Source organism: Callorhinus ursinus, unplaced genomic scaffold, assembly GCF_003265705.2.
Source record: "Callorhinus ursinus isolate GAN/ISIS: 27379988/994484 unplaced genomic scaffold, GSC_fseal_2.0 scaffold2, whole genome shotgun sequence".
Lineage (NCBI taxonomy): Eukaryota > Metazoa > Chordata > Mammalia > Carnivora > Otariidae > Callorhinus > Callorhinus ursinus.
In genome coordinates, this window is record NW_027397064.1 from 64394064 (window position 1) to 64421874 (window position 27811).

The window sequence follows — 27811 nt, forward strand, 5'->3', positions numbered from 1 at the left end:
GACTATAACCTAAAGCCAACAGTGGAAAAAGAAAAGGAGAGAGCTGGAACAGAGATTGGGCCCAGGCAATTTCATTTGATCCCCTGGGTACAGGCTTGCCTCAAGTCATAGCACCTTCTGGACTTTCCAATTCTCTGAGCCATAAAGTCTTTTTGCTTAAGCCAATTATGCGTGTTCTCTCACTTAAAGCCAAATAATCCTGACTGATTTTTACATCACCACTTCTAAAATGCCTGTTTCTTGGCAGGCAAAAGAAAACTGGACAGTCTTTTTTATAGCCAGCTAAGGACCCTACATAAAAATAAATCATAAATTCAGGCTGGCTTACCAAACATCTTTTCTTTCCAAATGATATTGATTATTAATGTGATTGACTTAAATCTGTGTAAAACACATAAATGGAATAGCACAATATTAGAGAAACCTTTTTATTTGCAAGTGCTCTGGGAAAACATTATCAGATATGTGATAGCTCTCAGAAAGTAGTTTCAGTTATAGCACTTGAAATTCTTGTACTCAATTACAAATTTGGTTTATTAAATGGAAATCTCATTTTATTTGCTTTTACCATGCACTGGGCTTTGCTTTTGCTAATGCTTAGGACACAGCCTGTGAATTAAGCTTTAAGGAAAATGTCATCTATGCTTCCTTCAATCGACCTCCATATTCAAAATGGAATGAAGACTGTCCAATAGACATTATCTACATGTAATGCCTTCAACTTGTGAAAAAGACATGCCAGACAACCTTGCTTTGTCACATTTATTTCCCCCAAGTTTATGACTTATAAAATGAAGTCTTTCAATGCTTTCTTTATTAGCGGCTAGCTTGCTATTCTGTAGTAACACATAGAATTGTAGGACTCAGGTTTCTAGAAGGTATTTAATATTTCTCTCTAGTTAAGATTGTGTGTGTGTGTTTGTATGTGTATAATTGGAGTTTGTCTACAACTTGAATCATTAGTCTCTCTCCATGTCACCAACCCATCATAATTGGAACAGACTTTTTTTCTGGAAGATCTTTTCTGTCTAGCTTATTAGGGGTGATCAAGAACTTAATTGACTTAACTGACTGTATGCTTTTAGTTCTGTCAAACTCTGGGGTTTGGAGGTGGGACTTTTGGAGATGAGAACTCTGCTTTATGAGTATGGCTGTCTTTTCCTGGTGAGTTTATCTACTTTTTGTTTAATACTCTTTACCACTCAATTACTAAAAACTATCAAGTAGTTTAAGAAGTAAAATATACTTCCTTAATCTTTATTTGTTCTTAAAGTCATTGCTAGAAGTCCAGGAATTTGTAGGACAAATTTCTAATTAGTGAAAAAAAATTGCTCATGCTACTCCATCTTAAAAAAAGTGAACTGCATTATTGGCAGTTATCCTTTATGTCATGCCGCTTGTCAGTGATGATATAAACAATGCTAGGACAATTAATTTACAAGAACACTCTGCAAACAGAAGAACACAACAAGGACAGAATTATTGGAGTGTCTAATCAATTTTGCTGGTGAAAAGTTTGGTGGATTATGAAGATATTGGAAAATAAGTGAAACGCTGAGGCTTTATACAGATACAACAGCTCAATACAAAGGATTTGGAGATGAAATGGATGTGGATTAAACAGAGTAGGTGAATCAAAATGTTTAAATTGGAAATTTCAACTGAAGAAATAAATGCAATGCTATATTCCAAAGAAGGTGCCAGACATCCATATCTGAATGAAGTTTCACGACTCTTACAACCTTATACCTCAAGGAAACAAAATTTGGTCTGTGGAAATTACAGGGGATTTTTGAAGAAAATTATCTTTGAAACTCCTACTGATTAGTTTCTAAAACACCCTCTAGCAAGAGAGAAAGATGGAGGTAACCCCAACTTCACTTCAAGCATAGTTACAGGCATTTCAACAGAATCAACCAAGGAGCTTGATACAAGTCCCCAGCGTTTAATCAGGCAGAGTGCACAGAAAAATCTAAAATGCTGCTTTGCAAATGTTCTTGCAAAGCATGAAAAGTGGTTTCTGCACTGGAATTGGAGCCTATCTACAGAAATTGTTAGAAAAAAAAAGTAAGAGTTTCCACATGGTAGAGACAGTTAATGTAGAATCAGTTTTAAACCTTTTCAATTGCTCACCTGAAAAGGCAATGAGATATGGACAAATAATCTGCATGAAGTGAGTCACCAAATAAACAGGAGCCAAGGAAGCAGCACTTTCCAGGGGAAGAAACATGCTTTGTCCTTGTGAAGGGAAGGGTAGTCAAATATTCTCAAATATTTGAGATCAAGAATCAGTCTTGAAAGAAGGAACCACCTCTAACCTTTTGGCAATTCCTGAGATGATGAGATGTTGAAGCTGTCTTACAGCCTTATCAGCCAAGTAAGAACTTTCCTTCCACTTTCCATCTCTCCCATCTTTAATCAAAGAGTGGCATGCTGAAATGTCCACAATAGCCAAATTGTGGAAAAAGCCAAGATGTCCATCGACAGATGAATGGATAAAGAAGATGTGGTAGATATACACAATGGAATATTATGCAGCCATCAAAAGGAATGAGATCTTGCCATTTGCAACGACGTGGATGGAACTGGAGGGTGTTATGCTGAGTGAAATAAGTCAATCAGAGAAAGACATGTATCATATGACCTCACTGATATGAGGAATTCTTAATATCAGGAAACAAACTGAGGGTTGCTGGAGTGGTGGGGGGTGGGAGGGATTGGGTGGCTGGGTGATAGACATTGGGGAGGTTATGTGCTATGGTGAGCACTGTGAATTGTACAAGACTGATGAATCACGGATCTGTACTTCTGAAACAAATAATGCAATATATGTTAAGAAAAAAAAAGAAGAAGAAGATAGCAGGAGGGGAAGAATGAAGGGGAGTAAGTCAGAGGGGGAGACAAACCATGAGAGACGATGGACTCTGAAAAACAAACTGAGGGTTCTAGAGGGGAGGAGGGTGGGGGGATGGGTTAGCCTGGTGATGGGTATTAAAGAGGGCACATTCTGCGTGGAGCACTGGGTGTTATGCACAAACAATGAATCATGGAACACTACATCAAAAACTAATGATGTAATGTATGGTGATTAACATAACAATAAAAAATTATTAAAAAAAATATGGCATGCTGAAGAGGAGGGGAAAAAGGACTGCATTCCTGTTTCCACCAGAGAAGGAGAAAGTTTTAAGTTTAAATCAAGTTCAAAGTGGATCTAGATACACATAGTGAATTGAGAATATGTTCATTACAAAATGACACTACAAGATTTTAAATTACTTAAAAGTGACCAAAAAAATTATTGGGCATGTCCAAGATTTGAACCATGAACAGAGGAAGAAATTCTTCCACTCTATATCTTTTTTAAAAACATTGAAGATGGGGCACCTGGGTGGCTAAGTAAGTCAGTTAAGCATCTGCCTTCAGCTCAGGTCATGACTGCAGGGTCCTGAGATAAAGCTTCACATCAGGCTCCCTGCTCAGTGGGGAGTCTGCTTCTCCCTCTCCCTCTGCTGTTCCCCCTGCTTGTGCTCTCTTAATTGCATGCTCTCTCTCTCAAAATAAATAAATAAAATCTTTAAATAAATTGAAGATAAAAATGCAGCTGTCTTTGATATTATATGTTGTGAACCTTGGCTGTTCAATGTATATTTTGGCTATGAGTATTCTGTAAACATATTGATGGTCTAGTATTGACAGTGTCACTATGTATATAAACATACTTATTTCTAAAACTCCTGAATGGAAGTTGTTGCATATAATTTGTTCAGGTCTTTTAGTAGCCACCTAGCTACCAATAGAATATTCATCTCATTTCAAAGGCTTCCAAACAATGGAATAAGTAGGACTAACTTTTGGGGAATTAACAAAGAAGCAATAAAAAGCCATTGGAAGAGTCTAGAGGAATTTAGAGGGGTATGAAAAATCCAAATCTTAGTTTTCTTGATAGTATAGGAAGCTGAATTATCACATTAGATGTTGATTTTTCTAATGTTTTCTATGTGCATATAAGAGGAAGAAATAATACAGTGGAAAGAAATCTTTACAAAAAGTTGAGTAAAAACATGTGTTTGAAAAATAAAGTTTGTGAAGAAATATAGTAGTTGACAGTTTAAAAACCATACTGTCCTTCTATTTATCTTGCCAACAATCCTGTGAAAGAGGTAAGACCAGAAAAATTACTACACTTACAGATGATCTCAGGGCTGATCCTGAGATTTTCGCTGGTGCTCCTGGTAATTCATTCTCACTATTCATGAATCTGGTTGGTTATAAGGTAGGACCTGCAGGAGTACACCATGTGCAGACAGCCTGTCTAAGAAGAAAGGCAGCATAGAAGAAACTGAGTCAAAGATGGAGGGAAAGATTCCAGATACCATCATTTCAGGACATGGACCTAGATGTGCCCACAGCACCTCTAACTCCTACAATTTTTAGTTCATGACCTTGTTATTGTCCCTTTTGTCTTGAGTTCTTTTAAACAGGGGTTCTGTCACTTACAATCCACAGAGCTCTAAAATGCACATGGTGGCAATATAGCCCATGATTTCCTTTGACAGAGTTTTCTAGAAGCACCCGTTAATACACTTCACAGAGATCATTCTGTGTAAGGTGACTGACTTCAGGACATTTACACATTTTAAAGCCTGCTATCCCATTTTTGAAGCCATTTCTATTTAACATAAAAAAAAGGAATGATTTTTCTCTGAACAGCAATTCCAGTCAGATGTCCCTAGCACTTGTGCATACCTCCATCTTCAGATGTGTGTCATGTTAAAACTGCTGTGCTGTCAGTCTCCCTCCCTTGTCTGCAAGCTCCTTGAGGTCAAGGCCAGGTTTTATTCTTACTCGTGTTCCACCATCAAGTAGAATGAGTGGCATATTCGGTATTCCTAAAACATCAAAATTACTGTTGCAAATAATTCCTTAAGCTTCGAAGGTGAGGTTCCCTCTCTCAAGGTACTCTTTAACAGTGATATTACATATTATATTCTTTACATAAAACACCCTGAACATGTCTTTGATCTATTATAATAATCAAATAGCACAGATGAATGACGTGATTCTTATCTTGATGTTTCCATTCCTAAGAGAGAGAGATAATCTGGCTCTACATTCATTATTATTTATGTTTACAAACCTACCCAGATCAAGTGACCCACAGTCTTGCTTTAACATGCTGCTACTTCCTCTGCTGTGTTCTTAAACCTGCATAAATAAATAAATAAATAAATAAATAAATAAATAGGCTAGATGGAGTAAATTAGTAGTATCTACCTGAAGGCTGGGAAACTGACACTCTTAAAACAGTGAGAATAAATCAACAACTAATATTTATCCAAGTGCTTACAATTGTCCAGCCTAGGCAGAGCACCTGCCTTGGTGTTAACCAGCATTTAACTACTGTGTTAAGTGGCTTCCAAGCCCTACTTACTGCCAGGAATTATTTTAGAATCTAAAGTCTGTGTTTGCATCATCAGTCCTCCTATTTGGCTCCCTCCTGAGCCTCCCAGAGCCGTGCCCACCCACCCACTCAGCAAGGCTGCCTGGCACAGGAGCAAAGCACTGTGCTAAGTCCATTTATGTCCCGCAGGACAGCCCACCCTCATTCCACCTGCTCTACCTGAGACTGAACAATCGGATCCAGGTGTGCAGTGACCCATAGCAACAGGGAGCAAAGCCAGCGCCACCTGTCTTGCTGATTAACAGAAGGAAAGATTTTTCTAGAAGACTACATATTGCCAATTTGGGTAAAATTAATGTCTCTACCTGGAGGAACACTTTGCAAGGGAAGTAAAGTTACTATTATTTTCCAGATAGAGATTTAAAAAAAACAACAACAGCTAGTGTTGCTAGACATAACCTATTGCAAGAAAAATAGGTATGCAGTTGTCCTCCAAAAAATTTTAAAACATACTTAGTGTTAGCTATCAAAGGGGAGATTAAGAATTGTTGGGATCTATCCATACAATTGAGTAGATCTATGGTAAATTACAGTTTCTCTCCACAGAACCAAACTTTGTATGCTTAAAGTTACTTCTTTGTCTTTCTGTTCTCCAGGCTTAAACACTATTAGCATAATTAACATTTCCCTACAGGATTTGTACTCTGTTAACAATTGTGTGTGCTACCCTTTTCATTTGGGTCAACCTTGAGAATCATTATATGTAAACTCTGTATCCTCCATTTTTAAATCTGTCTCCATACTTAGCAATTAAAAATTTCTGATATGAGCACTCCTGTTGTCTGTGGTTTTTAATTTTACAACTTTTTTTCCAAGTTCCTTAATTAGGTCTCAGATGAGAAATGCTGCAGCATTACAAAATGCATTACCTATTTTGTTGTCAAAGAAATAATCATTTCTTCAGAGATATCTGATTGTAATTTATGATTTTGTCCCACTCATTTCCATAATTTAAAACATAAACTGTTGTGTACAGGGGACAACATTAGAAAATTTAGAGATTACAAAGATAAGTAAGATATTTATGCTTCCATGAAACTTAAAATTTACTAGGTGATTTAGATATTTAACAATTATAATACATGCTTATACATAATAAATGCAAAAAGAGAGCAAACCAGTTCTTCTTCCAAATCCTTTACTATAAGAATCAAAGCTCAGGGGCACCTGGGGTGGCTCAGTTGGTTAAGCATCTGACTCTTGATTTTGCCTAAGGTCATGATCTCAGGATGATGAGATGGAGCCCTGCTTCAGGCTTTTTGCTGGCGTGGAGCCTGTTTAGGATTCTCTCCCTCTCCCTCTGCCCCTCCCTTCCCTGCACACGCACACTCTCTCTCTGTCTCTCTGTCTCTCTCTCTCTCTCTCTCCAAAAAAAAAAAAAAAAGTCAACGCTGTAACTTTGACATTCTATTCCAAATTTACTAGCTGTGTAATCTTGGTCAAGTTACTTGACCTCTTGGAGCCTCAATTTCTACATCTTTAAAATTAAAATGAAGGCAACACCTACACTTACCACATAGAGTTATGAGGATTAAATGAAAATAATACATGTGAAGCACTTAACACAATACCAGTCACCGTGCCCACTAAAAATGAGCAATTTAATATTTATGGTCATGTATTTTGTACCAAAGTATCAGAGAAGTTAAAGTTCAGATAGACAAATCAATGAAAACCTAAGAAGCAAACTGATTAAATAGAAGATGAATGGCATTGGGTAAGACCTTGAAGACCTCATTTCTGTGTGATGGGGGAGGGAGACAACAAATCCTAAAAATAACAGTTTGAATTTCTTATCACTACAGTGGGATGGAGCACCAAAGTCAAAATAAAATATGTTCATAGAAGGCATGGAAATGTGGTATTTCTTGCATGCCCAGGTTGTGGACACTCAACTCAATTGGACTTAACTACTTTTGGTCAAGGTTGATGCCATGGAAAGCTAACTACCTGCATTTCTGGGTTGCATCATCTATTCACTCAGCAGCCACTCAGTAAAGTAGATTCCCCTAACTTGAATATTATAGTGTTTGTTTCAAGTCCAAAGGAGGGAAACATGGTCTAGTTAGATATCAAGTAAGAGAAAGGAGAATTGCAAGGGACTCTGAGAAAGCACACAAGGTTTACAGCAAATGCACCCCAAACTTGTCACAACTACTGAAGCTGGAAAACTTAATAGAAAATAGCAGGTTATAAAAGCACAGTGTGAAGGAACCAGGAGGCTAGTGTTTGAAAGAATGAAGACAGATTTAGAGAAGCAACTGAAAATGAGAGGTTTCAACAGAGATCCCTTGAAATGATGTGTAGATTGAGAGCAGTAGGTAATTGAGAAACAGGAATTTGGGCCCTCTTCTCTAGTACCAGCCTGGAGAGGGATAAGACTTTAAAGTGGAATGGCTGACTTTTATATCCAAAAGATGTAACCCAGGCACCTAGATTTCCAGCTTCCTAAAATATTTTGACAAAATTTGCCAAAGACACAAGCCATTGCTTAAATGTTATCATCTTAATAAACCCTTCTGTATGATCATCTAACTTAAAATTACAACCTCCTACCCCATCGAGTATTCTAATCCCTTTCACTACATTTTAATTATTTCTTTACTCAGTACTAATCATCTCCTAACATATTATATAATTAATTTATTATGATTATCATTTATTGTCTCTATCTTCTCCACCCCTAAAAACAAGCTTCATAAAGGCAGGGATCTTTTGTTTTGTTCACTGACATGTTCCAAGCCCCAAAAGCAGTTCCTTACAAACAGCAGACACTCAATAATAGTTACTGAATAACTGAATTATTGCAACCTATGCAAATATATGACCAAAGATTGAACCCCTCACTTCCACCTTCATGCCCCAGTCCCATGCAAGACTCTGGAACTTTGATATGATGGGTAGAGGTGCCCCGGTAATCACTGAAGTTGAAATTATCAACATTATTATTTTTCACACACCTGAACATGGATTGAAATTCATGTATACAACATAAACTCTGTAATATCTTTCAAATCCAAATTCTTTTGTCTATCTCCACTTTATTTTTTTAAATGATTTTATTTATTTATTTGACAGAGAGAGACACAACAAGAGAGGGAACACAAGCAGGGGGAGTGGGAGAGGGAGAAGAAGGCTTCCCACAGAGCAGGGAGCCCAATATGGGGCTCAATCCCAGGACCCCGGGATCATGACCTGAGCTGAAGGCAGTCACCCAACAACTGAGTCACCCAGGTGCCCCTTGTCTATCTCCATTTTCATCAGCTCATGCATACCATTACCTTTCTCAGGTCTACAACAGTAACATTCTATGTTTCTATCTGCCTTTCCTGCTGGCCTCCGTCTATTAGTTGGAATGTCTTGCTTCTTTTCTAGATTTTTCTTCATTAGCATCTCCCAATCTCTCCCACCCATCTCCCATCTTCATACTTTTCTTAACAACTACTCTTCCTGTCCACAGCACATTGGAAAGTTGCATTAGCCTATTTACCTTTGTAAACAACTTAAATTTTCTGAAATATGAATATATTATTTCAATTCTGATTAAACTGATTAAAAAATAATTCCTTTGATTTCTTTCCTCCACAAATAAAATGAACATACAAACTGTGAGGGATTTTTTGGGCTAAATTCCTCTTTTAAAATTGATAATCTAAATAAAAGATTTCATAAAATAAAGTTTTTATAGGCTTCCATAAAACAAAGCTTTTCAGAAAGTTACACTCTCTAGACTTAAAAGATACATTGTCTAAGCACAGTTCCTATTTTTAGTTTTCTATTTTATTGAGGTAACAATAAAAAATGTTAAACAGTAAAAATTTAATGTATGGTCAAGTAAATATTTTCAAAAATGAAAGAGAGCCTACCAAATTAAAATTTTAATTCTTCCCATATTGACTTAATCATGTATAGATTTGGACATAGTTACTTGCATGCGCCAAATTTTAGAAGACAGAATGAGAGATTGTATAAATGAATTTTCTAAGTGCTTGCTTGTAATTAGTACTAGATGCTAAGAGCTCATGGAAAAAAACAACACTGCATTTTTCCCTTTAGCGTAGCTGATCTGATAGTCTGACAGTGTCACACTAACAAAGTTTGTGTAGAAAAAAAAGCCTGTTGCTTAGTCACAAAGCCCTAGAGTGGAGAGTGTGTGTGCATATGGGTAATTATCCAGTGATCTTTCCTGAGAGAAGCAGAAAAGTCTATCTCCAGTATCTGGCCTTACCTGCTTCACATCTGTCTTTTCCTAACAAAACCCCATGGTAAACAATGGGCATTTGCAAGCATCTAAGAGTATTTAGTCATTTGAATGGATGACACATTCTCACTTCCAATAATTTGAACAATAGTATGAAAGATAATACTGAAAAGTTATAATCAAGTTGATACCTTGCACTTAGGTATAGATTACCACAGTTTTACACTATTAGTGAGGTGGAATAAATTTGCTTACCTTTTAAAAGCAAAGTAAAATAAGTAAAATCTTATTCTAATTCTGGTATTAAATGACAAGGCTTTCCTCATTACTGGCTTTCTGAATAGAAGAGGTAATTAGTACACGAAGGTATGCATAGTAACACAATACCATCCTATGCATAGCAGATATTTATTGAGCACGTGCTATGTGCCAGGCATTATATTAATAAAGAAAAGGATGTAAAAAGGTAAATGCTTGCTCTCAAGGACCTCATAGTCTTGTATAAGAGTGTTGAAGAGGATGACTGGAAACCGATAAGCCAACATTTACAATGCAGTATGAAAAATACTACTATACAATATGACAAAATATAACCAAATAACATAATGCTACCCATATATTCTGAAGAATGCAGATGAGGGTTTGTAAATCATTTATGGAGCAAGGAGGACAAGGTATCAAGTTCATTATCTTAGCTGAGTCTTTAAGAATAAATAGCAGTTGGCCACATGCTGGAATGAAATGTGGATGGGAAGGGCAATGACAGACATTCCAAACTGAGGGAATAGCAACTTTTGGCATAGTGGCCAACATACCTTCTGAAAATTGCAATTACATAGTTGTATAGCAACAACATGGAGGGGAATCTATATTGGAAACCACCTGAAAATGGAATATTTTTTACTCTTTTATAATAAGAGTAAAATATTTTAATATTACTAAATCAAAGGATACCTTATGCATAATATTTTGACAGTTACTGTATCTGAGATATTTGAGTCCTTGATATAAAATCACTTTGTCTACTGAGTAGACTTTAAATTGACAATTATCTTCTTTTTTAGACTGATTTTTACCACCATGTAATTTTGCTTTTCTGTACCAATTTTTACCACCTTAAAAATGTGAAAAGTGGGGTGCCTTGGTGGCTCAGTTGGTTAAGCGACTGCCTTCGGCTCAGGTCATGATCCCGGAGTTCTGGGATCGAGTCCCGCATGGGGCTCCCAGCTCGGCGGGAAGCCTGCTTCTCCCTCTCCCTTCTCATGCTGTTTCTCTCTCTCTCAAATAAATAAATTAATTAAAAATCTTTAAAAAAATGTGAAAAATATCTATACTTCTCAACTTTTAGAGATGTTATAAAGTAAAAAAAAAGACATTATGAATGTAAAAGTATTGCATTATCTTGTATCAGAAGAAGACCATATTCCTTTTAATAATTTACAACACCTTATATATGACACACTGGCAAACATGAGTTAGTGTCAGTATTTATCAGCAGAAGATTAAGATCTAAAATGTCTTGAGTATAAAGGTACAGAGAACATAATGTGAATTATGTTTACTTAATAATAACAAAAATAAATGCAAGCATAGTAGTAGGTAGCTTTGCTACGAAGGTGACTGAAGATAGAAGCACCGGAAGTTGAACATAAGCATGAGTGAGGCCTTCTAGAAGAAGGCAGGTTCCAGAATCCCTTCAAACAGCAGAAAGGATCCATTCTAGACTCAAAAGGGAACTGAGGGATAAATGTAAATGGCATGAAGGTGTATATTTAGTGTCTTTTTAATATCTTAAATGTTTTAAAAATTACACTAATAATGCACACACATATAATTGCCCAAGGTTCAAACAGAACAGAAATATATACAGAGCAAATTCTGAAATTTCCATAGATTTCATCCTTCATTCCCTTCCTCCCATGAGAAGTGAGAACTGTTAAACCCTTAATGTGCCTTTTAAAAAAAAAAGTATAACCCACATACAAAACAAATGTCCTAAACATAAATGTTGGACTCAATTAATGATCATGAAATGAATCCTTGTGTTACCTCCACCCAGGTGAAGAAATAAAATTATACGAGCTCCCAGATCAGCCCCATTCTCAACCTATTCTTGCCAAAGACTACCTTATCTCAAGATGATCCACTAATCTAACTTCTAGTATTAAAATTCATTTTACCAGTTTTTAAATTTAATAAGAATAATCACAATGTCTTATTTACATGTGTCTGCCTTCTTTCTGCTCAGTGTTATATTTGTGAAATTCATCATGTTTCAGGGAGTAGTTTTAGTTCCTTCATTTTCATCTGTGTACAATATTATGGATTAAGAATATATCATAATTCTTTTATCCATTCTCCTATTGATGGAGGTTGTGATTCTATTCCTTTGAACAGTTTTCAATGATGTTGGGTACTCTAGTATTATACATTCTTATACATATGCACACATCTCTATCATGTATATACTTAAGAGTAGAACTCATTGGCTCACAGGCTACATTTAGGTTCAGCTTTAGTTGATAATACCAAACTGTTTTTCAAAGTGATTGTACTAATCTACATTCCTATGAGCAGTATATGAGAGTTTCTGTAGCTCCAGATCCTCACCAATACTTAGTAGTATTAGCCTTTATAATTTTAGCCATTCTGGTAGGTATACAATGGTACCTCACTGATCCAACAGGATAATAGTGTTCCTTTAAACACTGTTTTGGAAATAATAGTCTAGGAAACAGGAAAGTATGGCCTGGGTCTGGGAATTTTATCATAAAGTTTATAGATGTTATGAAAAAGCATCATTTGGCTATGAAAGCTTATGAAATTAAAACAGAGCCACTAGAGTTAGAGCTCTACCTACAAAATTTTCGAAGATCCTGAGGAACCAGAGACTGAAGGAAGAAAGAGACCAACTCAAAAGTCCTAACTGAAGGTTATTAGCTCTATTCTATTATGAATTTCTATGATTTATGCAGTATATGTTTACAAAGTGTTGTCAAATACCACTAAGGTTCCAGAAGTCCTATACTTGTAACCAATAACTATTTTACCTAAACCTCAGGACCCACTTACTGAAGACCTGAAAATCACCTGTCCTTCCATCTGCAGAAGGAAAGCATACAAGCCACAATGAAGCTAGAATCATAGCAAATTATATCACTCTTCTTTTCTCCTTTGTATTTAAAATGATAAAACCTGCTCACATAAAATGAACTTCTTTAGCAAAAAAAGATTAAAGATCTCTTTACTGACATTTATTTTTCTTTTTGCTATAAGGTATATTGGCACAATAATTATCATTTGTTTTTCTTGTCTTATTCAAACTAGTTATTAAAATGTGGCCTAGATCAGTTCAACATTCAAAAATGAATTAATGCGGGGTGCCTGGGTGGCACAGTTGATTAAGCATCCGACTCTTGGTTTCTGCTCAGGTCATGATTTCAGGGTCATGAGATCAAGCCCCACATCGGGCTCCATGCTCAGAGCGGAGTCTGCTTGAGATTCTCTCTCCCTCTCCCGCTTGTGCGCTCTTTCCACCCCTCCAAAATAAATAAACAAATATTTAAAAAAACAAAAAAACAAAAATGAATTAATGCAATCTATCACATCAATAGATGACAAAAAGGAATTAATCATCCCATTTGTGTTTGATACAACAGATTTCCTTTGTGGATAACCTTTGTTTTCACCTTATAATGTGGAATGATTGTATTTTCAGCCTCCACAAAAATTTGATTCTGGGATAGGATGCTACTCCTCTCTAGGCAGATTCACAGATGAATTTGAATGTTTTCTGGATATCATGTCTTTGTCTTCCTTGGTTTTCTTTTCCTTCCCTTCCTTTTTTTTTTTTTTTTTTTTGGTGGGGGGAGCTGGAATATATGCTCAAATGACTTTTCATAAAAGGACGTAGAGAATCTAAAATTTTGTTGGTTAGATTATCTGAAATACCTTTATTTGGTTCTCATACAAGATGTGATTTTCCAGGTTGGCTGGGAACAAAACTATAAAACAATGTTCTCTACACCTTTTGATATCCTTCCTTCCTTGTTTCCTACTAATACTTATTGTTAGTAAGTCTGATGGTGATCTGATTCTTTTCTGTTTTCTTATCTTTTATCTTTTGAAATTTTATAATACATCTCAGTGTGTGTGCCTTTATATCATAAAGTGAATTCTTAGTGAGTCTTTTAATTTCTGGAAATTTTTCTTGTAATACATTTACTTTTTTTTTTTTTTTTTTACTTTGGGGATTGATGCTCTTCTTTTTTTCTTATCATATTTTCATATCCTTGTATTTAGTTCAACTTTCTAAGAGATGTCTTTAATTTTTCCTTTCAGACTACTTATTTTTCCTCTGCTTTATGTATGGTGTATATAATTTATGAGCACTCTTTATTATACTTTATTATTCCCCCAAGATTTCCCATTTCCTCATAGATGCAATATATTTTTATTTCTCCAGGATATTGATTATAGTATTTATATATTTACCTTAGCTCCATACATTGTCTTGATTCTTCATATTTACATTTATACTATTTTTGCATTTGGACTAGACCTAGGGGACAACTGTTCCAAATTGTAAGGTAGAGATGGAAAAGAGCAGGAGATATCTAGAAAAACTTTAAAGGGAATTCCAAATTAGGTGTGGACATTGGAATAATAATTGTTACTCATTGGCAGATCTAGTGAAGCAATTAAAAATATTAGCAATGAATGTATAAATCAGATGAGACTAATATTACCTGCAAATTCTATTAAATTTGGCATTATTTATGTTTTTAATTTATATTGATGTTTATTATAGTTATATAATTCTATTAAATTTGTAATATTCTATTAAATTTGTATAATCCTACTTGTTATAGAACTGCATTGTTTTTCTTTTTCTTCCTCAAAATTTCATCCTATGATAATTCTATCTTATTGTCCTTAGAAGAGTTTAAAACACATATACACATACATACCCATACAAAAATCAGTTCCTTAGAAAACACTATCAGAAAAATCTTTTGAGTATATGCATACGTTCTTTTGAGTATATGCCCCAAATTGGTCATCAGAATGAATATACTTCTAAGCATTATTACTGGTGGAGAAATTATCATGGGGTTCTAAGGACTGGCAGAGTTAATGAACATTTAGAAAAGTAGTGGTGAGCAAGGATAATTTGGCTGTGACTAGAGAAAAAACATAAAAGTTCCTAGAAAATAGAAATATTTCATGACAGAAAACTTACATAATGAAAGATTAAAATGTCATGAATTTTCATTAAATGTGTTAGTAGCAGCGGTCTAAATTAATAAAAGCTCATTTCCTTTATGCTTCTCCAGGACTCCGTGCATATTGGTGTCATAAGCGTGGTGATATATGAAGTACTAGTTAATGTGTTTTTACCTCACTCCATATTTGTTTCATCTGTAAAATATGTATAATTCTTTCTATAGGTGAGGGTTAAGTGAATATACTCAAAGTGCTTAGAAGAGTATCTGACACATAATACTGAATAAATGTTGGGTTTTGTTATTTTTGTTATTATTAATGAATTCCTTCACTACTACCTGAAGATCTTCCCTCCACCCACTCCCCCCAAATTCTGGCCAGATACGAAAGCTATTATTTCCTAAGTGGAAAGAATCATCAGATTCTTGCATTTTAAATTTAAAAGGTTTTGGTCTTAAGTGTTGTAAGTTGAATTGTGTCTACCCTCCTGAAAAAAAAAAAAAAAGTATATTGGAGTCCTAATCCCCAGTGCCTCAGAAAACACCCTTATTTGGAAATAGGGTTTTACAGAGATAATCAAGTTAACATAAAAATCATTAAGGTGGACTCTAATCCAAAATGACTGGTGTCCTTATAAAAAGGGAAAATTTGGACACAGAGACAGGCATGCAGAGGAAAGACTATGCCAAGAGATGTAGGGAAAACAGCATGGAAAGATGGAAACAGAGACTGCAGTTATGCTGCCACAGCCCAGGAATGTCTGGGCTACCAGAAGCTGGAAGAGATAAGGACAGCCTTCCCCTACAGGTTTCAGAAGGAGCGGGGCCCTGCTGACACCTTGATTTAGGACTTCTAACCTCCAGAACTGTGAGACAATAAAATTCTGTTGGTGGGAGCCACTCTGTGTGGTATTTTGTTACAGCAGCCCTAGAAAACTAATACATTAGGTATAAGACAAAAAGATTTGAGAGGAAAACTTGTGGATCCAGTTTACTACTGGCACAGAAGGAAGAGAGATACAAACAAAATTTTGGGGGGGCTGGAAAGGAAGTTTGGGAAGAAGCAAGGGAACCCAATGGAAGAGGGTCTCTGATGGGGCCCCCTACATAGCTTGCTCATCCAGTTTTAGCTAAAAAGGTAGAGAGATGAGAAGTTGGAATATTCCAGTGTAGCAGAGATTGTGCCTCACTTGTCTGAAGTCCACAGAACACCCATGCTCCAGGAGATGGAAACAATACAGAGATGGTGGTGTGGAGTACCTCAGATGTGGGACTTACATCAGTCACTTACAGCCCAGAGTGACCCTGGAAGCCTGCTAGCTGTGTTCCTTCCTTCCCCAAGGACAGGAACAAAAGTTACCTAAGAGGAAGAGCTGACAAACCTGAGGTAGCTAATGCTTATGAAGAGGGGATGCTGCCATGCTAAATTGGATGGATGGTGTTTCTGGAACCAAAGAGGAATGTGGGCACGTTGGTAGATGTCCATGTGGAGGGATTTTGGTGCCCAAAAATCATACAGGATTCAACACCTCATTGGATGCCCACATAGAAAAGCAGGAGGCTGGGAACCATACTCTGCTTTCTCCCCATATGTAAGCATTCCTGGACTTAAATCAATCCCTGTGTAAGAAAATGGAAGAGGAAAACTGTACATTGGTTTAGTATAAACTTGAAATCATTGGGAACAGCCTCAAGTGACTCAGTCTACCTCTAACTGACTAGATTTATTTTCTGCCATTAGGCAAATGTGGCTGGAATTAAAAACTAAGTAAATAACACACCTTGAGCACATAGCTTGAAAATATGGTACCTGCTATATTTGTCTCTCCATTATACATAAGCTCTTTGATGTCAGGCACCGTATATTTTTATCTTTGTCTTTTCAAAGCTAATATAGCACTTAACATATATTAAGGTGCTCCATCAATATGAATATATTTTAATTAATGATTAATAAAATTATAGTTGTTTGCTCTAAAGTAAATATAAAAAGTCAAATAAAATGAATAGCGGTTTCATGACAAATCTCTTTTAATAAACTGATAAAAATCATTTTCATTTTGCTTATGTATTGCATGCTTCAATGTTCTTATAAACAATGTTTTCTCAAGTATTTTAAAGACATAGATATAATTGATTTGAATTATCTCATGTAAGGTGAATTTAACTGTTCCTCATGTCATATACACACACCAAAATAATCCACAGATCTAACTTAGCTAGACCTTGCTAAAGTTTAGAATACCTTTCTACATTCAGATATTGTTTCTTGTAAATGTTTTACCAAAAGCAACACAAAAGACTATCAGTAATTGTGCATTACACTGTTCTTTAAGGAGTCAGATTACTCACTTGGAAAATAATCCATCCCGTGAGAAGAAAAAGTTTTCAGAAGACCAGCACAGACCACAAGAGAGATTCTTGCAAAACTCTACCTGCAGGGTGTAAGGTAATCTAAAAATGTAATTTTCAAACAGATATTTGTAGTTTTTATGTTTATTGTGGTAGTTTATGAGTGAATAAACTTTGTAAACTTATAAAATATTGGTGAGGTACAAATAAGTGAGTACGGGAAAGAGTCTCTTTGTACATACTCATATGCAGGGAGATGTTACATTTTACCTTAAAAAGAGTAATGAGGATGTTTTTCCTTTTGTTCAATTTTGTGTATCTGCCAGTAGATGGCGGTACCATGTTGAGAGCTGTCAGCCTTCCCCCCCCCCCAAAGCTGTTTTCTGATATATGTTGGGTACCATAGAGTGAATCTCAGAACAGGAAGCGGAGGCATAAGCAGAGAGGATTCTGGAAAGGTCTCTTTGTTTTCTTGTCCACAGAGAAAGCAAAGAAAAAAACACTGTAATTAATCTGTAAATCTCTGTGGCCAAAAATCTGAACAACTGCAGAGAAAGGCACCTTATACTCTATAACCATCTTGGATACCGGGCTTTGTTATGCTGTGATCTGTCAAGCTCTGTTTTATCAGGTAAGCTGGCAAAACATTTAATTATCTGCACCACAGAATCTAGCCACCAGATCATTTTTCTTATTTTAAAATCATCTTCATGCTGCTATTTTTAACCTAATGCTGTTTTAATGTAAATTTCGGGAACCAAAGTCATCATTTGATGTGTAAACTGCTTACTATTCCTTTATCTCTCAAAGGAAATAGAGCCTCTGTCTAGAAATGGTGACTTATGGTAGAGACTAGGCATCACTGATCTCGTGTTTTTGAGACATGCAGATTGTTATGATTCATTGTATTCAAGGAAAATATTTTTTATTGCACAAAGCTGACCTAATGGATTTCGTGGCTGTACATCACCTATTTGAATGTCCAGTGTGCCCAGTATTTTTTAAACATAAATATATAGTGAAATTGGAACTATCATTCTTGTGCTTTAGTCTTTTACTTAACAGCTTTGGAGGGGCCATGTGTCTAGGGAGTGATAACAATATAGAGGTGTAATAATCTATTTTCATGGAGGGAAGAAGATAACCAATACTAACCATTAAAAAGAGATTTAGCCTTTTAATAATAAAATGATCCCTATATGCTCCACAATGTATTATTTAGTTTATATGTTAATATGTTCATTTTTATATTAAATATTTATCTTTAAATTTATTGACTTACAGGGTATTATATTTTCTTGATGAATTATCTCAGAAGCTTGATATATTTCTGTTTATTTTTTTCTGTGAGATTTAACAACTAGTTATTATTATTAATTACCAGGGAGAGCCACTTGCGCCAAAAATAATTACTTACTTTATCTATAATATATATTTTCTGTAGTTTTCTTTAAAATATTTTATAGCATAACCACAAATGTTGCATTCAATTAGCAATCACATACTTGGAATAAGAAATTATTGGCAGAAAATCTGTAGGTATTAATTGAAAGAAGGGTTTTAAATATCATAAAGTTGTTATTTTTTAATACAACAGGTGGTGTAATGTAGCATATGAGGACAAAGATAAAAGCATAAGTGCTTGTAGGAATTTGCATGGAAAAATTTCAACACAAGCACTTCACGTACTGTGTGTCCTATGTGAAATAAAGACCTCTGATTTTAACCTGGGTTTCCAGTCAGTACTGGTCAAAATGGCCTAAGGATAGAATTTGAGTATTTAAAAGCAATTGTAATTTCTAATGATATGGCAAAATACTGATTTCTCAGTATTTTACACTGAGTATCAATAATACTCCCCCTAAAAACATAAAGTAGTGGTTGCCTCAGAGAAAAGCCCTGAATCTTGTGTATTTCAGAAGAACTCCTACTATAGGATATGAAGAAAATTGTTTCTTTGAAAAGGGTTCCCAGAAATGGATGTTAATTGGCTTCAGTGTATTGTATACTTCATGCTTCTCTACAGGGGACTGAATTTGAGTAACTTTGTTCTATGTAAACACAAGAGCTGGTCTTGACTGAACTTGTTTTACATTTATGAATGGATGCTTATATTTCAGCCCTCGATATCAGCAATTTTTTCAGTATAGTTGCAATAATCTCTTATTTGTCTATATACGTAGTCATGATGTGAAGAGCATATGTACACAGAGTTCTTCACAAAACTGGCTCTTTGAAAAATTTTGGAAATCAAACCTGTTTTGATTAAGTTTGGGTATCTTACTCTTTAAAAGAATTAACAGTGACTTCATTCGTAAGAAAAATACTGTAATTTTTTAAAAGATTTATTTATTTATTTTAGAGAGAGCACAAACAGGAGGGGCAGAGGGAAAAGGAGAAAGAAGCTCAAGCCGACTCTGTGCTGAAGGCCAACGGGGGGCTCGATCTCACTACCCTGAGATCACGACCTGAGCCAAAACCCAAGAGTTGGATGCTTAACTGACTGAGCCACTCAGGCGCCCCAAATAATACTGTAATTTAATGGTGTACTACAGATAAATAGGTTGAGCACTGAGCTGGAAGTCTCAGTTTTTGATTCAAGTTTTACTAATGAGCTTTATCACCTCAGAAAAGACACCATGTATCACTGAAGTACATTTTCTTTGCTGTACGGTTATTAGAATAAAAAATATATAAGGACACTTCTCATTTTAAAATTTTATGATTCTAATTTACCTGGATTTTCACCAATTGATCTCTCAGCTTAACTGTGATATGATACATCTTTAACTCTTGTATATTGTATATTTATATTACCACTTGTTGTTGTATATTACCACTAATGGTGCACTAAACGTGATGATAGAAAAATAGAGGACTAGAGATGTTTTAAAAGTCCTTGGCCAGTTCCTTCTGTGGTGGAAATGACTGGGAAGCAATATGGAGAAGTGAAGAAGAGCAGGGCTGACAGACTGAATCCTAGCTTCACTATTAAATGACAAAGTATTTAAATTTTCTAAGCCTCTATTACCTCATCTATAAAATAGGAATGATAGCACCTAATGCTGCAGGACTGTGTAAATAAATAATGTCTGTTCAGTGTTTCTTACACATCCTGGGACATGACTGGATGGCCACCCTCCCCTCTTCCCTTGCCCCCCAATATTAGTGATGGTGATATAATATCTTCCACCACAACAGGAAGGACAGAATGAAACTGCCAAGAAATTCTGTAGCTGAAAAATGATAATTCTCATCCTGGAAGAATGCCGTTGCTGAAACAACAACAACAACAACAAATGTGCTCCCTATAGTAATACCGATCAGTGCTAACATCCTAGGCATTTCCTGAGAGTTTAAAGAACTCTCATAATACCTTCTAAAAAACCATTCTTTGGCCCAACGATACATTATCATGGACTCCACTTCAAAGCCTTTCTTCTTTTTAACAAATTAGGGGCAAGGAGCTTTATTTCACTTGTGCCTTAACAGATATACTTATCAGACAAAAGTCTTTGAAGATTCACAAAGAAAATTTAGGTTTCACCAAGAACATTTAAGTACCCCAAAATTTCTACTATGGCCATCAAATTACAGAGCCTAAATCCCAGAAATGACCACATGTGTTGGCTATGTGATCAACTCTCAAACTCTCCTGCTTAAGTCCTATTAATGATACAATAAAAGGTGGAAAGGCAAATTGTGCCTGATGGAATTGTGGATATACTGCAAAATCCCTACTTCCCTCCAAATGTTTTCTCTACGTGCAGTTTTGTGCTCTTGACAGTTCTGTGCTCCTGGGATCTTTGGGAGCTACAGCTGGGATGGCCATTCAGCACCCCAGGCCTCCTAATCCTGCCCTTCAACCACCCTGGGCCTCTTTACACAGACTCAAGTAACTACACTGGCATTTTCATCTTCATGGTAGCCAAGATGACTTACTGGGCTCACGACTAGACAGATGTGAGAAGGTTGAGAGTTTGGGAGGCTTAAAGACATGAGGGGAAGATTTCTCAATTACACCATGCTCTGCCTGGAATTTGTTGGTTAGTCCGTCTTCCTTGATTCTCTAGGTAACTCCAGCTTTTGTGGTTCCTTATTTTTAGGGTTGAAATTAACTGAATGCACTCATAAATATAAGGATATGAAGACAAAGGTGCTTTTTTTCCCACTAAAGAATGAACATGTGACTAGATAGTGAAATTTCTTTGCATGAGTGGCTGTACAGATTACTTTTTCTTATTATCATTCATGTATAGGAACATTGTGAACACACTGAAGGTTGGGAATTAGTGTTTTGTTTGGCATCTAAAAATGTATTATTCATTCTACTTTAATACGGATGGTTGTTTTACAAATTTTCCAAATTATGAAGATGAATTACCTACCTGCCCCTGAAATGTAATTTAAGATATTAACAGTACACTTCTGCACTTTCAGGATCTTTTTTAGAATTTTGATTAATTTCAATTCTAAATTATCTTTGCTTCCACTTGAATTTTACCCCACAAACAACTTTAATGGCAATTCAACATAGAACCTGGTATCTGAACTATTACTTTTTGAGGTAGATTGTTGTTTCAGGTAGCTATAAAATTTGGGAAAGAGAAAAGCCAATTGGATTATTGCTTGTGTTGCAAGATCATATATTTATCTTTGATTAGGAAGCTACTTTTTAGTTCAGTTTTCCCTGATGATATTTTTCACCCTGAGGTAACGTTAACACATTCTTCAGATACATTTTAATGGAATATTAACAAGCGTAGATACCTATTTCAGAGCAGAATAATGTTAATTTTCTTTTAGTTGATAATACGGTAATAAAGAAAATCTGGCTCTCCTATTATGCAAAGACACGCTTTGTTCTATGAACTGCCTGACAAGTATCAACTCTTTGGGTACCTAAAATTTGAATCTACACCCAGATATATAATTAGCCACAGTAGAAGAATTCTTTAAAATCTACATGAATGCCTACTGGATACCACAAGTTTTAATGTGCCCTATTTATTGATTGATTGTTTTTTATACTCTACCTCTTTTCTTCAGGATTTGAAGTGCTAAAGGACCTTATAGAAAGAATGTTAAAGACGTTTCATCCCAAGGTATATGAATAGAGAACAACTGCAAAGTAACTTATAAGCAGGTTTACAATGTTAAATATATACATTCTGTACGAATACAGTGCATATAAACATATGCCAGGTGGTGGTTTGGGTAAGGGAATTCTCAGGGGTTGTTTCAGTTCAGAGGAACCTTTTAAAAGTCTGGAGTTATTTCTGTAATAATTCAATTAGGTTTTCATCCTTTTGGAGACTGCATATAGGGAGCCCTTCATGTGATTAAGCTCTGCGCTGGAGCAAAGTGAAAGAAATGATGGTCCTTAAATTATTAAACAGTGCTTGAATATTGTTTTATTCAAAGGGTGAATTCAAAGATGGGAAGTCACTCTTTAAATAATTTTGGCCATTTTCTGCCAAGAAGCTCACTTTGGGGAATTGTAATCTCCTAATATTTAGAATATTCTTACTCAGGTTGTACAGAACATCGTGTCCTTCTCCTTTCCCAAGAGCTCTGACTGGAATAATTCACTAAATCCCAGCTATTACTGCTAAGTGACCCTGTGCTTCTGATCTAGAACCCAAAATATTCTTGCATAGGGCTTAACAGCACACAGTTTAAGGGCTTACGCCTCTAGTTAAGAACCAGTCATCTGTTAGTTTGTCTCCCCAGAGTTTTTGTTTTTTTTTTTAAAGACTTTATTTATTTATTATGTCAGAGAGAGAGAAAGAGCACAAGCAGGGGAAACGGCAGGCAGAGGGAGAAGCAGGTTCCCTGCTGAGCAGGGAGCCCGATGTGGGACTCGATCCCAGGACCCTGGGATCATGACCTGAGCCGAAGGCAGACGCTTAATGACTGAGCCACCCAGGTGTCCCTCCCCGGTGTTTTTGCTTGTGACATTTATTTTTCTCTTTGTAAATTATTTTTGTTTTACCTAATGAAATGTTGAGCACTTTCTTTTCGTGGAACTTATATCATGGTTGGAAATTACCTTGTAAATAAATTCTTAGGGAAACAACTCCAAATTCCAAATGGGCAGAGTGGGTAAGAAAAAGAGTGAAGCCAGCAAGGCTGAGACTATAGAACTGGACATCCATAAACAACCATATCCTTTCCAAGGAGGGAAAGCTCCATCTTAGGGCTAGGAGACTGATGAATCAAACAATTTTTCCAAAGAAGCTAAAAATCCAGATTTTTATTAGAAACCTCCCTCTTGTGAAATGCTGTCATCTATTTCAAATTATTCACAATACTGGATAAATCCAACAAAACATACCTACAGGCAGGATACAGCCATGGGAGTTTGGCCAGGTGTTTTTTTTTTTTTTTTCCTTTTGCCAATCCAACCAGTATTTTTACCAGTGAGGAAAAATAAATCTGATGGAAAGGAAATGGCTTGACTGCATTTCGAGGCACAGCCACAATAACATTCATATTTCTTATCTACTACTCCAGGCCTCAACCAACTGCCTGTGATTTTCCTATTACATTCATTTCAAACCCTTGAATATTTTACGCATTACCTCCCATATTTCTGTTTTTCCTGCTGATATTTAAGTCACCAAATTTTAATTATCATCATAGATCCTTTTTACCCCAGTTTTGTTGCTATTAGTGCTTCCCTTGCTGTCATTATCATGTTACTGATATGATAGTTGATATAATATGTAATATTCCCACTTCTGCCCTGCTCTGAAACTATTGAAATCTGTCTTTAAATTAAAATTCAAAAATCGATCCTTTAATGATATTTACCTGTTCTTGAGTCCCATATAGCCTCAAAGTTCTCAAATATCATATTAAATGATCTTTAATCATAGCCAACAATGATTACAGTTCAAGTAAATCCATTCTTATTGTTAGCTTTCAACCACTGTGTTGGGCTCCACTATCAATCTTATGAAAATTAAAGTATATTATTATATCAGCATTGGAAGGACAGACAAAAGTATAATTCACAATCATATTGCATTCTCTTTCATTGACATAAAAATTTGGTAGTATTAGATAAGAATACAAAATAGATCCATGTGCCTGGAATGAGAACTTCTTGGCCAGTAAATGGAAAATCAGAAAAAAAAAGAAAAGAGAAATGACAAAAATTAGATTTTTAAAACCTCACTAATAAAAATAACAGAAGAAAAGAACAGTTGAAGGGAAATGGATATGCAAACATTCTGAGAGAAAAGAGAAGAAGGTACAACATGATAAGCTTTGGCAGCACGCTGTATTCACCTGGGAAGCTTAAAAAAGAGCATTGCTGGCTCCACGTTAGACCAATTCAATTATATTCTCTGGGGCTGAGTCTGGGGATCAGTGTTTGTTTAAGGGCTCTGCTAGTATAGTTCAAATATGGGGCCAGGATTGGAAACGAGCTGACTGAAGGAAGGCAGCGAAAAATGAGAGAAGCTAATGAAAGGTTGGCTAGTGAAGTAGAAGAGCTGAGAAATGACTTTCAAAATAATTTTAAAATTCTAGTAAGTGGGTGTGTGTTAGGTAAAGAGTCTATGCAAATACTTAGGAAAATAGCAAAAAAATACATTCGTGTCCTATGTCTTCCTTGGTTAGAAAGGCTGGTATTTATACTATATGTTTAAGCAGTTTTATATTTCAAATCACCAATTTCCTACCCTTACCTCTATCTGAAAGTTGACCCAGCTGCTGGCTATGGTATATTTTGCAGACTAACAATACAAACAGTTGTGCATGCTCAGAAATAAGCACCCGTGAACTGCAATTTGTACAACCAGAGATTCACTCTCTTTTTATTCTGTACCTCATAAATTGCTTTTTTGAAAATTAAGTCTTAAATAATCAATTAAGAGTTTCTATTGAAAGATACTCTTTTAATGTCCAGGTCATCCTACTGGAAACAAAACACTGATTTCTAATTTCTGAAACTGCAACTGTGGCAGATTGAGAGGAAAGGCAGATCTGTAAACCAACAAATTTCTTCAAGTCAAAATGCATTTCAAAGTGTATTTTCAGAAAGTGATATTTATAAGAAAGAAATGAGTTAACCTAATAGCTAAGTGGAATTAATAATTAATTGCATTTCTTAAAAGGAATTCCATTACTAAGGTGAGTCAGCTTTTTCAACTCTTTAAGAAGACATTTGCAGGGTTAACACCCCAGTTGCTTTTTTATGTTGGCTTCTTGCGGTGCAGTCCTTTCCACAGCTGGGAGGAGACTGCAAGTAGCCTTTAATAAAACAATCTTCTATGTCCTCCAGGGCAAATTATATCCTAAGTCTTTCCTCTAGATAAACATCATTTAATATCTACTACTTAACTCTGCTTTCTTCACAACCTCTACCATTCTGTCAACCTGGTCAGTAAAATTACCCCATGGAGAAAAGATCTGTTAAATCTCAAGATGAGAATATCCGTATTTTAAGTCGGGAGGCTGGTGCTTCTACAGTAAACAGAAGAAATACAATATTATGTTTGAGGCTAGATTTATGATGGATGTCTGTGAAACAGTGCCTGGGTTCGTAAACTGGGATCGGATCATTTACTTAAAAATAATTGACATCTTATCTTTATATACAAAGTACTTGGGTACAAAACAATGAAAATATAAAAAACAAACCAGTGAAATGTTAATAAGAATTAAAGCAGAGAAGAAATGTTTTTCAAAGAAGGCTCACCTTAAATTATTCAGTGAGTATAGAAAGTAAAAAAATTATTGTTGATATAAACATTCCTTCCACCAACATGGTGATTCTTTGGGGAAAAGCATCTCAACTTGTCATTCAAAATCATTTAGTACAATTGAAAAGGGAAAGCGTAATGCTTAGGAGTAAATAAAAACTGGCAGAACACATCCAAATCATGGTGCAGATCTTTATGCAAATTAACACAAAGGAGTTAAACCACACCACCAAAGCCACAAAAGTGAGCTCTCTCTTAGACCTTTGTTAGACACATTGTTTACTAGGTGTCTTAAAATTATTCGGAGTCACTGTAAGGCACGTTTCTTTTAAACATCCATTAAAGGCACAATAGTAATGATACGTCTCAGACAACAATCTATGAGATCAATTTAATCATAAAATAATACACGTTTTTTCAACTATCCATATCTCTCAGGAAAGCTAAATTTAGAGAATCTTATGCCTGAGAAAATACTTTCATTTATTCTCTTAAATTCTTCCCGAAAAAAATGTTTCAGGGCTAAATATTTAAAGCATAAAAAGGCACACTTAATGTGGGGACTCTGTACCTTCACAACCAGTTTTTTTGTAAACCTAGAATGGCTCTAAAAAAAGAGATTCTATTAATTTTTTTAAAAATGGGGGGTTCACTTGAAGAATTAGTGAATTCAATGCCCAATATTGCAGAAGCAATTTTATCAGAATCCTGAATGACCCATGTCTTTGAGGAGATAATTCAGGGGACACACCTGGAACACTGCAGGAACATCACAGATTCCGGTTCTGTCCTTTCTAGCATCTTCTCCCTTTAGCTTTTACATTTCTCCTCATGATTGTCGCCCTTTCTAGCCAGGGTCTTACTTGCTAGATCTTCCATCCTGGGTAGAACCAGGATGGACAGGCTACACCCATCTTGGCTCTCATGAGCAGTTTGGTTGCTGCAAATCCTTGCCTGAAATACAAGTTTGCATCACATGTAATTTTTTCTTACCTGTGGCATTCTGGTTGTCTTTAGCCTCAACAGGATTGATCATTGAACAGCATCCTTCCTGCCTTCACATGCAGAGACCTTCCACTGTGTGTTCCTGCTGCAGTAAAGTGGCATCATTGACACCTAAATCAGGGCAGTGCACACAGGCCCTTGCTCTAATTTTGGTGCCAATGATGTGCTCAGTGGCTGGGGGGAAAAAAACACACTGACTTTTTGGGACCTGAGTTCAGATCCTAGAAAAATATTTTCAGCTTCTCTTTACTTCAAAAGCCCCTATTTTGGCGGGGTTGGGAGGGAATTTAACCAAGTGACTTGTCATATTCACTGAAAATTAGACAAAGTTTTGTGAGTTTTTTTAAAAAAACTTCTATTTGTATAAATTTCTCATCTAGGAAGAAATTACACGTATAAGAATTACATGAAGAAATCATGTATACAGAATTGAATATCTAGAGTTGAAAGGATGTGAGGGATATTTCTTTTCAGCAACCAACCACCCAGCTATGCTGTACTCAAGGCATTCATAATATTTGTTCATCAAAAACATGGTTTTAATCTGAGCAAGCTCATAGTTCATCAGAGTATTCTGAAATGAAGATAGCCTCTAATATGTATAGCGCAGCCTAGCTCAGTTACATGATTAGTCCAGTATTCAATAGTACTTGTTCAGAGTACAGGACTATTGTTGTACCTATCATTCTCTCCCAGAGGGATGGATGTTGGAGTGTATCTGGTACAGAGTCCCAGAGTCTGAACACTGGAACTAGAGTTTTAGAAACAAAAGAGGCACTACAAATGAGCTAGTCAATTTTCCTCCTCTCCCTCTCTTTTGTAGATGTGGACAATGAACACCTAAGCTATT

The 27811-nt window shown here is 35.8% G+C and overlaps 1 protein-coding gene across 7 annotated transcripts in view; it reads left to right on the plus strand.

The window, feature by feature from the left end:
- The first annotated feature begins 17656 nt into the window (after nucleotides 1-17656).
- Nucleotides 17657-27811, plus strand: part of LOC112808958 (sodium channel protein type 3 subunit alpha) — a 109753-nt gene continuing 99598 nt past the window's right edge. For 6 of the 7 annotated variants that reach the window (XM_073883141.1, XM_073883098.1, XM_073883119.1 and 3 more), the window contains exon 1: nucleotides 17657-17873. The gene's annotated coding sequence lies outside the window, so the exon portion shown is untranslated. Of the gene's footprint in view, nucleotides 17874-22291; nucleotides 22348-27811 lie in introns of all 7 variants that reach the window. The other variant, XM_073883112.1, reaches the window with a different exon arrangement.